Genomic DNA, 10,004 nt, shown 5'->3' on the forward strand with positions numbered 1-10,004 from the left:
TGTCGCGGAGTATAGTGTCGTGGTGTATAGTGTCGTGATGTATAGTGTCGTGGTGTATAGTGTCGCGGAGTATAGTGAAGTGGTGTATAGTGTCGTGGAGTATAGTGAAGTGGTGTATAGTGTCGCTGAGTATAGTGTCCTGGTGTATAGTGTCGCGGAGTATAGTGTCGTGGTGTATAGTGTCGTGGAGTATAGTGTCGTGGTGTATAGTGTCGTGGAGTATAGTGTCGTGGTGTATAGTGTCGTGGTGTGTAGTGTCGCGGAGTATAGTGTCGTGGTGTATAGTGTCGTGGAGTATAGTGAAGTGGTGTATAGTGTCGCGGAGTATAGTGTCGTGGTGTATAGTGTCGTGGAGTATAGTGTCGTGGTGTATAGTGTCGTGGAGTATAGTGTCGTGGTGTATAGTGTCGTGGTGTGTAGTGTCGTGGAGTATAGTGTCGTGGTGTATAGTGTCGTGGAGTATAGTGAAGTGGTGTATAGTGTCGCGGAGTGTAGTGTCATGGTGTATAGTGTCGCGGAGTATAGTGTCGTGGTGTATAGTGTCGTGGAGTATAGTGTCGTGGTGTATAGTGTCGCGGAGTATAGTGAAGTGGTGTGTAGTGTCAAGGTGTATAATGTCGCGGAGTATAGTGTCGTGGTGTATAGTGTCGTGGAGTATAGTGAAGTGGTGTATAGTGTCGCGAAGTATAGTGTCGTGGTGTATAGTGTCGCGGAGTATAGTGTCGTGGTGTATAGTGTCGTGGAGTATTGTGTCGTGGTGTATAGTGTCGCGGAGTATAGTGAAGTGGTGTATAGTGTCGTGGAGTATAGTGTCGTGGTGTATAGTGTCGCGGAGTATAGTGTCGTGGTGTATAGTGTCGTGGAGTATAGAGTCGTGGTGTATAGTGTCGCGGAGTATAGTGAAGTGGTGTATAGTGTCGTGGAGTATAGTGTCGTGGTGTATAGTGTCGCGGAGTATAGTGTCGGGGGTGTATAGTGTCGTGGAGTATAGTGTCGTGGTGTATAGTGTCGTGGAGTATAGTGTCGTGGTGTATAGTGTCGCGGAGTATAGTGTCGCGGAGTATAGTGTCGTCGTGTATAGTGTCGTGGAGTATAGTGAAGTGGTTATTATAGTGTCGCGGAGTATAGTGTCGTGGTGTATAGTGTCGCGGAGTATAGTGTCGTGGCGTATAGTGTCGTGGAGTATAGTGTCGTGGTGTATAGTGTCGCGGAGTATAGTGAAATGGTGTATAGTGTCGTGGTGTATAGTGTCGTGGAGTATAGTGTCGTGGTGTATAGTGTCGTGGAGTATAGTGAAGTGGTGTATAGTGTCGCGGAGAATAGTGTCGTGGTGTATAGTGTCGCGGAGTATAGTGTCGTGGTGTATAGTTTCGCGGAGTATAGTGTCGTGGTGTATAGTGTCGTGGAGTATACTGTCGTGGTGTATAGTTTCGCGGAGTATAGTGTCGTGGTGTATAGTGTCGCGGAGTATAGTGTCGTGGTGTATAGTGTCGCGGAGTATAGTATCGTGGTGTATAGTGTCGTGGAGTATAGTGTCGTGGTGTATAGTGTCGCGGAGTATAGTGAAGTGGTGTATAGTGTCGTGGAGTATAGTGTCGTGGTGTATAGTGTCGCGGAGTATAGTGTCGTGGTGTATAGTGTCGTGGAGTATAGTGTCGTGGTGTATAGTGTCGCGGAGTATAGTGAAGTGGTGTATAGTGTCGTGGAGTATAGTGTCATGGTGAATAGTTTCGCGGAGTATAGTGTCGTGGTGTATAGTGTCGTGGAGTATACTGTCGTGGGGTATAGTTTCGCGGAGTATAGTGTCGTGGTGTATAGTGTCGCGGAGTATAGTGTCGTGGTGTATAGTGTCGTGGAGTATAGTGTCGTGGTGTATAGTGTCGCGGAGTATAGTGAAGTGGTGTATAGTGTCGTGGAGTATAGTGTCGTGGTGTATAGTGTCGCTGAGTATAGTGTCGTGGTGTATAGTGTCGTGGAGTATAGTGTCGTGGTGTATAGTGTCGTGGAGTATAGTGTCGTGGTGTATAGTGTCGCGGAGTATAGTGAAGTGGTGTATAGTGTCGTCGTGTATAGTGTCGTGGAGTATAGTGAAGTGGTTATTATAGTGTCGCGGAGTATAGTGTCGTGGTGTATAGTGTCGCGGAGTATAGTGTCGTGGCGTATAGTGTCGTGGAGTATAGTGTCGTGGTGTATAGTGTCGCGGAGTATAGTGAAATGGTGTATAGTGTCGTGGTGTATAGTGTCGTGGAGTATAGTGTCGTGGTGTATAGTGTCGTGGAGTATAGTGAAGTGGTGTATAGTGTCGCGGAGTATAGTGTCGTGGTGTATAGTGTCGTGGAGTATAGTGTCGTGGTGTATAGTTTCGCGGAGTATAGTGTCGTGGTGCATAGTGTCGTGGAGTATACTGTCGTGGTGTATAGTTTCGCGGAGTATAGTGTCGTGGTGTATAGTGTCGCGGAGTATAGTGTCGTGGTGTATAGTGTCGCGGAGTATAGTATCGTGGTGTATAGTGTCGTGGAGTATAGTGTCGTGGTGTATAGTGTCGCGGAGTATAGTGAAGTGGTGTATAGTGTCGTGGAGTATAGTGTCGTGGTGTATAGTGTCGCGGAGTATAGTGTCGTGGTGTATAGTGTCGTGGAGTATAGTGTCGTGGTGTATAGTGTCGCGGAGTATAGTGAAGTGGTGTATAGTGTCGTGGAGTATAGTGTCGTGGTGTATAGTTTCGCGGAGTATAGTGTCGTGGTGTATAGTGTCGTGGAGTATACTGTCGTGGTGTATAGTTTCGCGGAGTATAGTGTCGTGGTGTATAGTGTCGCGGAGTATAGTGTCGTGGAGTATAGTGTCGTGGTGTATAGTGTCGCGGGGTATAGTGAAGTGGTGTATAGTGTCGTGGAGTATAGTGTCGTGGTGTATAGTGTCGCAAAGTATAGTGTCGTGGTGTATAGTGTCGTGGAGTATAGTGTCGTGGTGTATAGTGTCGTGGAGTATAGTGTCGTGGTGTATAGTGTCGCGGAGTATAGTGTCGCGGAGTATAGTGTCGTGGTGTATAGTGTCGTGGAGTATAGTGTCGCGGAGTATAGTGTCGTGGTGAATAGTGTCGCGGAGTATAGTGTCGTGGTGTATAGTGTCGCGGAGTATAGTGTCGTGGTGTATAGTGTCGCGGAGTATAGTGTCGTGGTGTATAGTGTCGTGGAGTATAGTGTCGTGGTGTATAGTGTCGCGGGGTATAGTGAAGTGGTGTATAGTGTCGTGGAGTATAGTGTCGTGGTGTATAGTGTCGCAAAGTATAGTGTCGTGGTGTATAGTGTCGTGGAGTATAGTGTCGTGGTGTATAGTGTCGTGGAGTATAGTGTCGTGGTGTATAGTGTCGCGGAGTATAGTGTCGCGGAGTATAGTGTCGTGGTGTATAGTGTCGTGGAGTATAGTGTCGCGGGGTATAGTGTCGTGGTGTATAGTGTCGCGGAGTATAGTGTCGTGGTTTATAGTGTCGTGGAGTATAGTGTCGTGGTGTATAGTGTCGCGGAGTATAGTGAAGTGGTGTATAGTGTCGTGGAGTATACTGTCGTGGTGTATAGTGTCGCGGAGTATAGTGTCGTGGTGTATAGTGTCGTGGAGTATAGTGTCGTGGTGTATAGTGTCACGGAGTATAGTGCCGTGATGTATAGTGTCGTGGAGTATAGTGTTGTGGTGTATAGTGTCGCGGAGTATAGTGTCGTGGTGTATAGTGTCGTGGAGTATAGTGAAGTGGTGTATAGTGTCGCGGAGTATAGTGTCGTGGTGTATAGTGTCGCAGAGTATAGTGTCGTGGTGTATAGTATCGTGGAGTATAGTGTCGTGGTGTATAGTGTCGCGGAGTATAGTGAAGTGGTGTATAGTTTCGTGGAGTATAGTGTCGTGGTGAATAGTGTCGCAAAGTATAGTGTCGTGGTGTATAGTGTCGTGGAGTATAGTGTCGTGGTATATAGTGTCGTGGAGTATAGTGTCGTGGTGTATAGTGTCGCGGAGTATAGTGTCGCGGAGTATAGTGTCGTGGTGTATAGTGTCGTGGAGTATAGTGTCGCGGAGTATAGTGTCTTGGTGAATAGTGTCGCGGAGTATAGTGTCGTGGTGTATAGTGTCGCGGAGTATAGTGTCGTGGTGTATAGTGTCGTGGAGTATAGTGTCGTGGTGTATAGTGTCGTGGAGTACAGTGTCGCGGAGTATAGTGTCGTGGTGTATAGTGTCGTGGAGTATAGTGTCGCGGAGTATAGTGTCGTGGTGTATAGTGTCGCGGAGTATAGTGTCGTGGAGTATAGTGTCGCGGAGTATAGTGTCGTGGTGTGTAGTGTCGTGGAGTATAGTGTCGCGGAGTATAGTGTCGTGGTGTATAGTGTCGTGGAGTATAGTGTCGCGGAGTATAGTGTCGTGGTGTATTGTGTCGTGGAGTATAGTGTCGCGGAGTATAGTGTCGTGGTGTATAGTGTCGCGGAGTATAGTGTCGTGGTGTATAGTGTCGTGGAGTATAGTGTCGTGGTGTATAGTGTCGCGGAGTATAGTGAAGTGGTGTATAGTGTCGCGGAGTATAGTGTCGTGGTGTATAGTGTCGCGGAGTATAGTGTCGTGGTGTATAGTGTCGTGGAGTATAGTGTCGCGGAGTATAGTGTCGTGGTGTATAGTGTCGCGGAGTATAGTGTCGTGGTGTATAGTGTCGCGGAGTATAGTGTCGTGGTGTATAGTGTCGTGGAGTATAGTGTCGCGGAGTATAGTGTCGTGGTCTATAGTGTCGTGGAGTATAGTGTCGCGGAGTATAGTGTCGTGGTGTATAGTGTCGTGGAGTATAGTGTCGCGGAGTATAGTGTCGTGGTGTATAGTATAGTGTCGTGGAGTATAGTGTCGCGGAGTATAGTGTCGCGGAGTATAGTGTCGTGGTGTATAGTGTCGTGGAGTATAGTGAAGTGGTGTATAGTGTCGCGGAGAATAGTGTCGTGGTGTATAGTGTCGCGGAGTGTAGTGTCGCGGAGTATAGTGTCGTGGTGTATAGTGTCGTGGAGTATAGTGTCGCGGAGTATAGTGTCGTGGTGTATAGTGTCGCGGAGTATAGTGTCGTGGTGTATAGTGTCGTGGTGTATAGTGTCGCGGAGTATAGTGTCGTGGTGTATAGTGTCGTGGAGTATAGTGAAGTGGTGTATAGTGTCGCGGAGTATAGTGTCGTGGTGTATAGTGTCGCGGAGTATAGTGTCGTGGTGTATAGTGTCGTGGAGTATAGTGTCGTGGTGTATAGTGTCGCGGAGTATAGTGAAGTGGTGTATAGTGTCGTAATGTATAGTGTCGCGGTCTATAGTGTCGTGGTGTATAGTGTCATGGAGTATAGTGAAGTGGTGTATAGTGTCGCGGAGTATAGTGTCGTGGTGTATAGTGTCGCGGAGTATAGTGTCGTGGAGTATAGTGTCGCGGAGTATAGTGTCGTGGTGTGTAGTGTCGTGGAGTATAGTGTCGCGGAGTATAGTGTCGTGGTGAATAGTGTCGTGGAGTATAGTGTCGCGGAGTATAGTGTCGTGGTGTATAGTGTCGCGGAGTATAGTGTCGTGGTGTATAGTGTCGTGGAGTATAGTGTCGTGGTGTATAGTGTCGCGGAGTATAGTGAAGTGGTGTATAGTGTCGCGGAGTATAGTGAAGTGGTGTATAGTGTCGCGGAGTATAGTGCCGTGGTGAATAGTGTCGTGGAGTATAGTGTCGTGGTGTATAGTGTCGCGGAGTATAGTGTCGTGGTGTATAGTGTCGTGGAGTATAGTGAAGTGGTGTATAGTGTCGCGGAGTATAGTGTCGTTGCGTATAGTGTCGCGGAGTATAGTGTCGTGGTGTATAGTGTCGTGGAGTATAGTGTCGTGGTGTATAGTGTCGTGGAGTATAGTGAAGTGGTGAATAGTGTTGTGGAGTATAGTGTCGTGGAGTATAGTGTCGCGGAGTATAGTGTCGTGGTGTATAGTGTCGTGGTGTATAGTGTCGTGGAGTATAGTGTCGTGGTGTATAGTGTCGCGGAGTATAGTGAAGTGGTGTATAGTGTCGCGGAGTATAGTGTCGTGGTGTATAGTTTCGTGGAGTATAGTGTCGTGATGTATAGTGTCGTGGAGTATAGTGTCGTGGTGTATAGTGTCGTGGAGTATAGTGAAGTGGTGAATAGTATCTGGTTGATACCTGGTTGATGGGGTTCTGGGAGTTCTTCTACTCTCCAATCCCGGCCCGAGGCCAAGCTCGACTTGTGAGAGTTTGGTCCACCAGGCTGTTGCTTGGAGCGGCCCGCAGGGCCACGTACCCACCACAGCCCGGCTGATCCGGAACTTCTCTTAGAAAATCGTCCAGTTTTCTCTTGAAGATGTCCACGGTTGTTCCGGCAATATTTCTTATGCTCGCTGGGAGGACGTTGAACAACCGCGGACCCCTGATGTTTATACAGTGCTCTCTGATTGTGCCTATGGCACCTCTGCTCTTCACAGGTTCAATCTTGCATTTTCTTCCATATCGTTCACTCCAGTACGTTGTTATTTTACTGTGTAGATTTGGGACCTGACCCTCCAGTATTTTCCATGTGTATATTATTTGGTATCTCTCTCGTCTCCTTTCTAGAGAGTACATTTGGAGAGCTTTGAGACGATCCCAATAATTTAGGTGTTTTATCGCGTCTATGCGTGCCGTATATGTTCTCTGTATTCCCTCTATTTCAGCGATCTCTCCTGCTCTGAAGGGGGAAGTGAGTACTGAGCAGTACTCGAGACGGGACAACACAAGTGACTTGAAGAGTACAACCATTGTGATGGGATCCCTGGATTTGAAAGTTCTCGTAATCCATCCGATCATTTTTCTGGCTGACGCGATATTTGCTTGGTTATGCTCCCTAAACGTTAGATCGTCGGACATCATTATTCCCAAATCCTTGACATGCTGTTTTTCTACTATGGGAAGATTCGATTGTGTTTTGTACCCTGTATTATGTTTCAGATCCTCATTTTTGCCGTACCTGAGTACCTGAAATTTATCACTGTTAAACATCATGTTATTTTCTGCTGCCCAATCAAAAACTTTGTTGACATCTGCTTGTAGTTTTTCAATGTCTTCAGCAGAGGTAATTTTCATGCTGATTTTTGTGTCATCTGCAAAGGACGACACGAAGCTGTGGCGTGTATTTTTGTCTATATCAGATATGAGAATAAGGAACAGTAGCGGTGCAAGGACTGTACCTTGAGGTACAGAGCTTTTAACATCGCTTGGACTCGATTTTATCTGATTGACTGTTACTCTTTGTGTTCTGTTCGACAGGAAATTGAGTATCCAGCGTCCTACTTTTCCAGTTATTCCCATTGACCTTATTTTGTGAGCTATCACCCCATGGTCACATTTGTCGAACGCCTTTGCAAAGTCTGTGTATACAACATCTGCATTTTGCTTTTCTTCTAGGGCTTCTGTGATTTTGTCATAGTGGTTGAGTAACTGTGACAGACAGGATCTTCCCGCTCTAAATCCATGTTGTCCTGGATTGTGCAATTCATTGTTTTCCATAAAACTAGAAATTTGATTCCTAATCACTCTTTCAAACACTTTTATTATGTGTGATGTTAGTGCAACTGGCCTATAATTTTTTGCCAAGGCTTTACTCCCCCCCTTGTGCAACGGAGCTATATCTGCAGATTTAAGTGCTGCTGGTATCTCCCCTGTATCCAGGCTCTTTCTCCATATTACGCTGAGTGCTCTCGCTACTGGTACTTTACATTTCTTTATGAATATTGAATTCCATGAGTCAGGCCCAGGAGCTGAGTGCATAGGCATATTATCAATTTCTCTTTCAAAGTCTTCCGAGTTTGTGGTAATATCCGTTATATTATCTGCAGCTTGAATGTCATTCATAAAGAAGCTGTCTGGGTCATCAACTTTCATGTTGTTTATTGGTGTGCTAAACATAGCCTCATACTGGCTTCTTAGAATTTCACTAATCTCTTTGTTGTCCTCTGTGTACGTACCTTCATTTGTGATTAACGGTCCAATACTGGTCGAGGTTTTGGATTTTGATTTTGCGTATGTGAAAAAATATTTCGGATTTTTCCTTATCTCTTGTATAGCTTTCTGTTCCAATTCCATTTCCTCAGACTCATATGATCGCTTCAACGTTTGTTCTATTTCCTCAATCTCCCTGCTTAGGCTTGTTTTCCTTGCTTGTGATAGTTGTGTCTGCCGAAGCATTTCCGTTATTTTTTTCCTTCTCCTGTACAGTCGTCTGCGTTCTCTTTCTAGAGTGGTCCTCTTTCTGCCCCTCCTCACAGGTACGTGCTTCAAGCAGACCTTGTAAGCTTCAGCTGTCAGTTGAGCTATTCCCTGTGTGGGAGTTTTGTCGCTTAAGACCGTCTCCCATTGAATGGTTGCAAGGTCTACATTTATTTTTTCCCAGTCAATCCTCTTATTGTTGAAATTGAATTGATTGAATATTCCTTCTCGCTTGTTGGGTCTCTTAGACCTACTACCGTTATTTATGCTAGTTCGCACTTCAATGAGCTTATGGTCTGAGTATGAAGTATCTGAGATTGTGATATCCCTGATTAGTTCATCATTGTTTGTGAATAACAAGTCTAGTGTGTTTTCGTTCCTAGTTGGTTCTGTAATCTGTTGATTGAGCGAGAATTTGTCACAGAATCTCAAAAGTTCTCTGACCTGTGGTTGGTTATTTCCCGGGTCATTCCCTGCTATGATATTTGTGTTTGCCGTTCTCCATCTTAGACTCGGTAAATTGAAATCTCCAAGAAAGATAATATCTGGAGCTGGGTTTGCTTGGTTGTCAAGTATGTTCTCTATTTTGTGCATCTGCTCTGTGAATTCCTCAATCGTTGTATCTGGCGGTTTATATATTAGAATAATAATTAGGTTTAGTTTCTCTACCTTCATTCCAAGTACCTCTACCACCTCATTAGTTGAGTTTAGTAGTTCTGTGCATACCAGGTCTTCTTTAATATACAGACCTACTCCTCCATTTGACCTAGTTTTTCTATCACATCTATATAGATTATAATTTGGAATCCAGATTTCACCATCCATGTAATCTTTTGTATGAGTTTCCGTGAATGCCCCAAATATTGAGTTTGACTCTAATAGGAGGCCATTTATGAACTTAACTTTATTTCTTGACTTTGGCTTTAAACCTTGAATGTTTGCAAATATGAATGATTGTCCATATTGTGTGTCACTTCTGGAAGGTTTTGGTAGTTCTCCCTCCTCTCTACCCTGACCCAGGGTGTGTTGTTGTGGCAATGGTTTGTCCAGTTTTGGAAGTGATACTGGGGAGTGTGGTAGTCTCTGTGTAGTTGGGGGGTGTAGTATGTGTGGGCTTGATGACGAACCGTAGTCCAGTCTTGGGCATTTCCCCTTCTCCATCCGTACTCCTGCCACGTTTCTGCCTGTCTGTTTCTCCCTCTGTTTGTACCTGCCTCTAAAAAATTTTCAGGGCTATTATATTGGACTTCTTCTCTTATATAGCGCTGTGTACCTCTGACGTGGAAATCGGGGCAGTGATCGTAGCATTTCCTCTCATTGACTGAGAGTGTGCATAGCTTAGGGTGAAAATATCTACACTCTGTATCAAAACGACATCTGCCTTTCCCTAACCAGTTTCGGCATTTCCGTGGGTGCATGAATAAGCATTCCGTGCCTCTGGGCCCATATCTACACTGTCCTTTTGCATAATACCAGCAAATATTTTCATTTGTGATTGTATTATTCTTGTTTGTACCCGTGCACGACTTGGCTACCTCTGTGTTTTTTGTTCCAACTTTCTCGTTTCTGCATTCATTCTCGGTATTGCCCTTATCTTTCTCCTTGTTGCTGTCGTCTTTCTCATTTGTGTTCTCATTCGTCTCATTTTTTCTCTCCTTATTCATATCACCAGTGTGCTCTACAATATTGCCTTCATTTTTGTGTACCTCGACACTATACCCTTCTACATTGCTACTTTGACTCTCTAAATTCTCAGTCCCTGGGTTGTGTTC

This window comes from Procambarus clarkii, chromosome 51 (assembly GCF_040958095.1).
Source record: "Procambarus clarkii isolate CNS0578487 chromosome 51, FALCON_Pclarkii_2.0, whole genome shotgun sequence".
Lineage (NCBI taxonomy): Eukaryota > Metazoa > Arthropoda > Malacostraca > Decapoda > Cambaridae > Procambarus > Procambarus clarkii.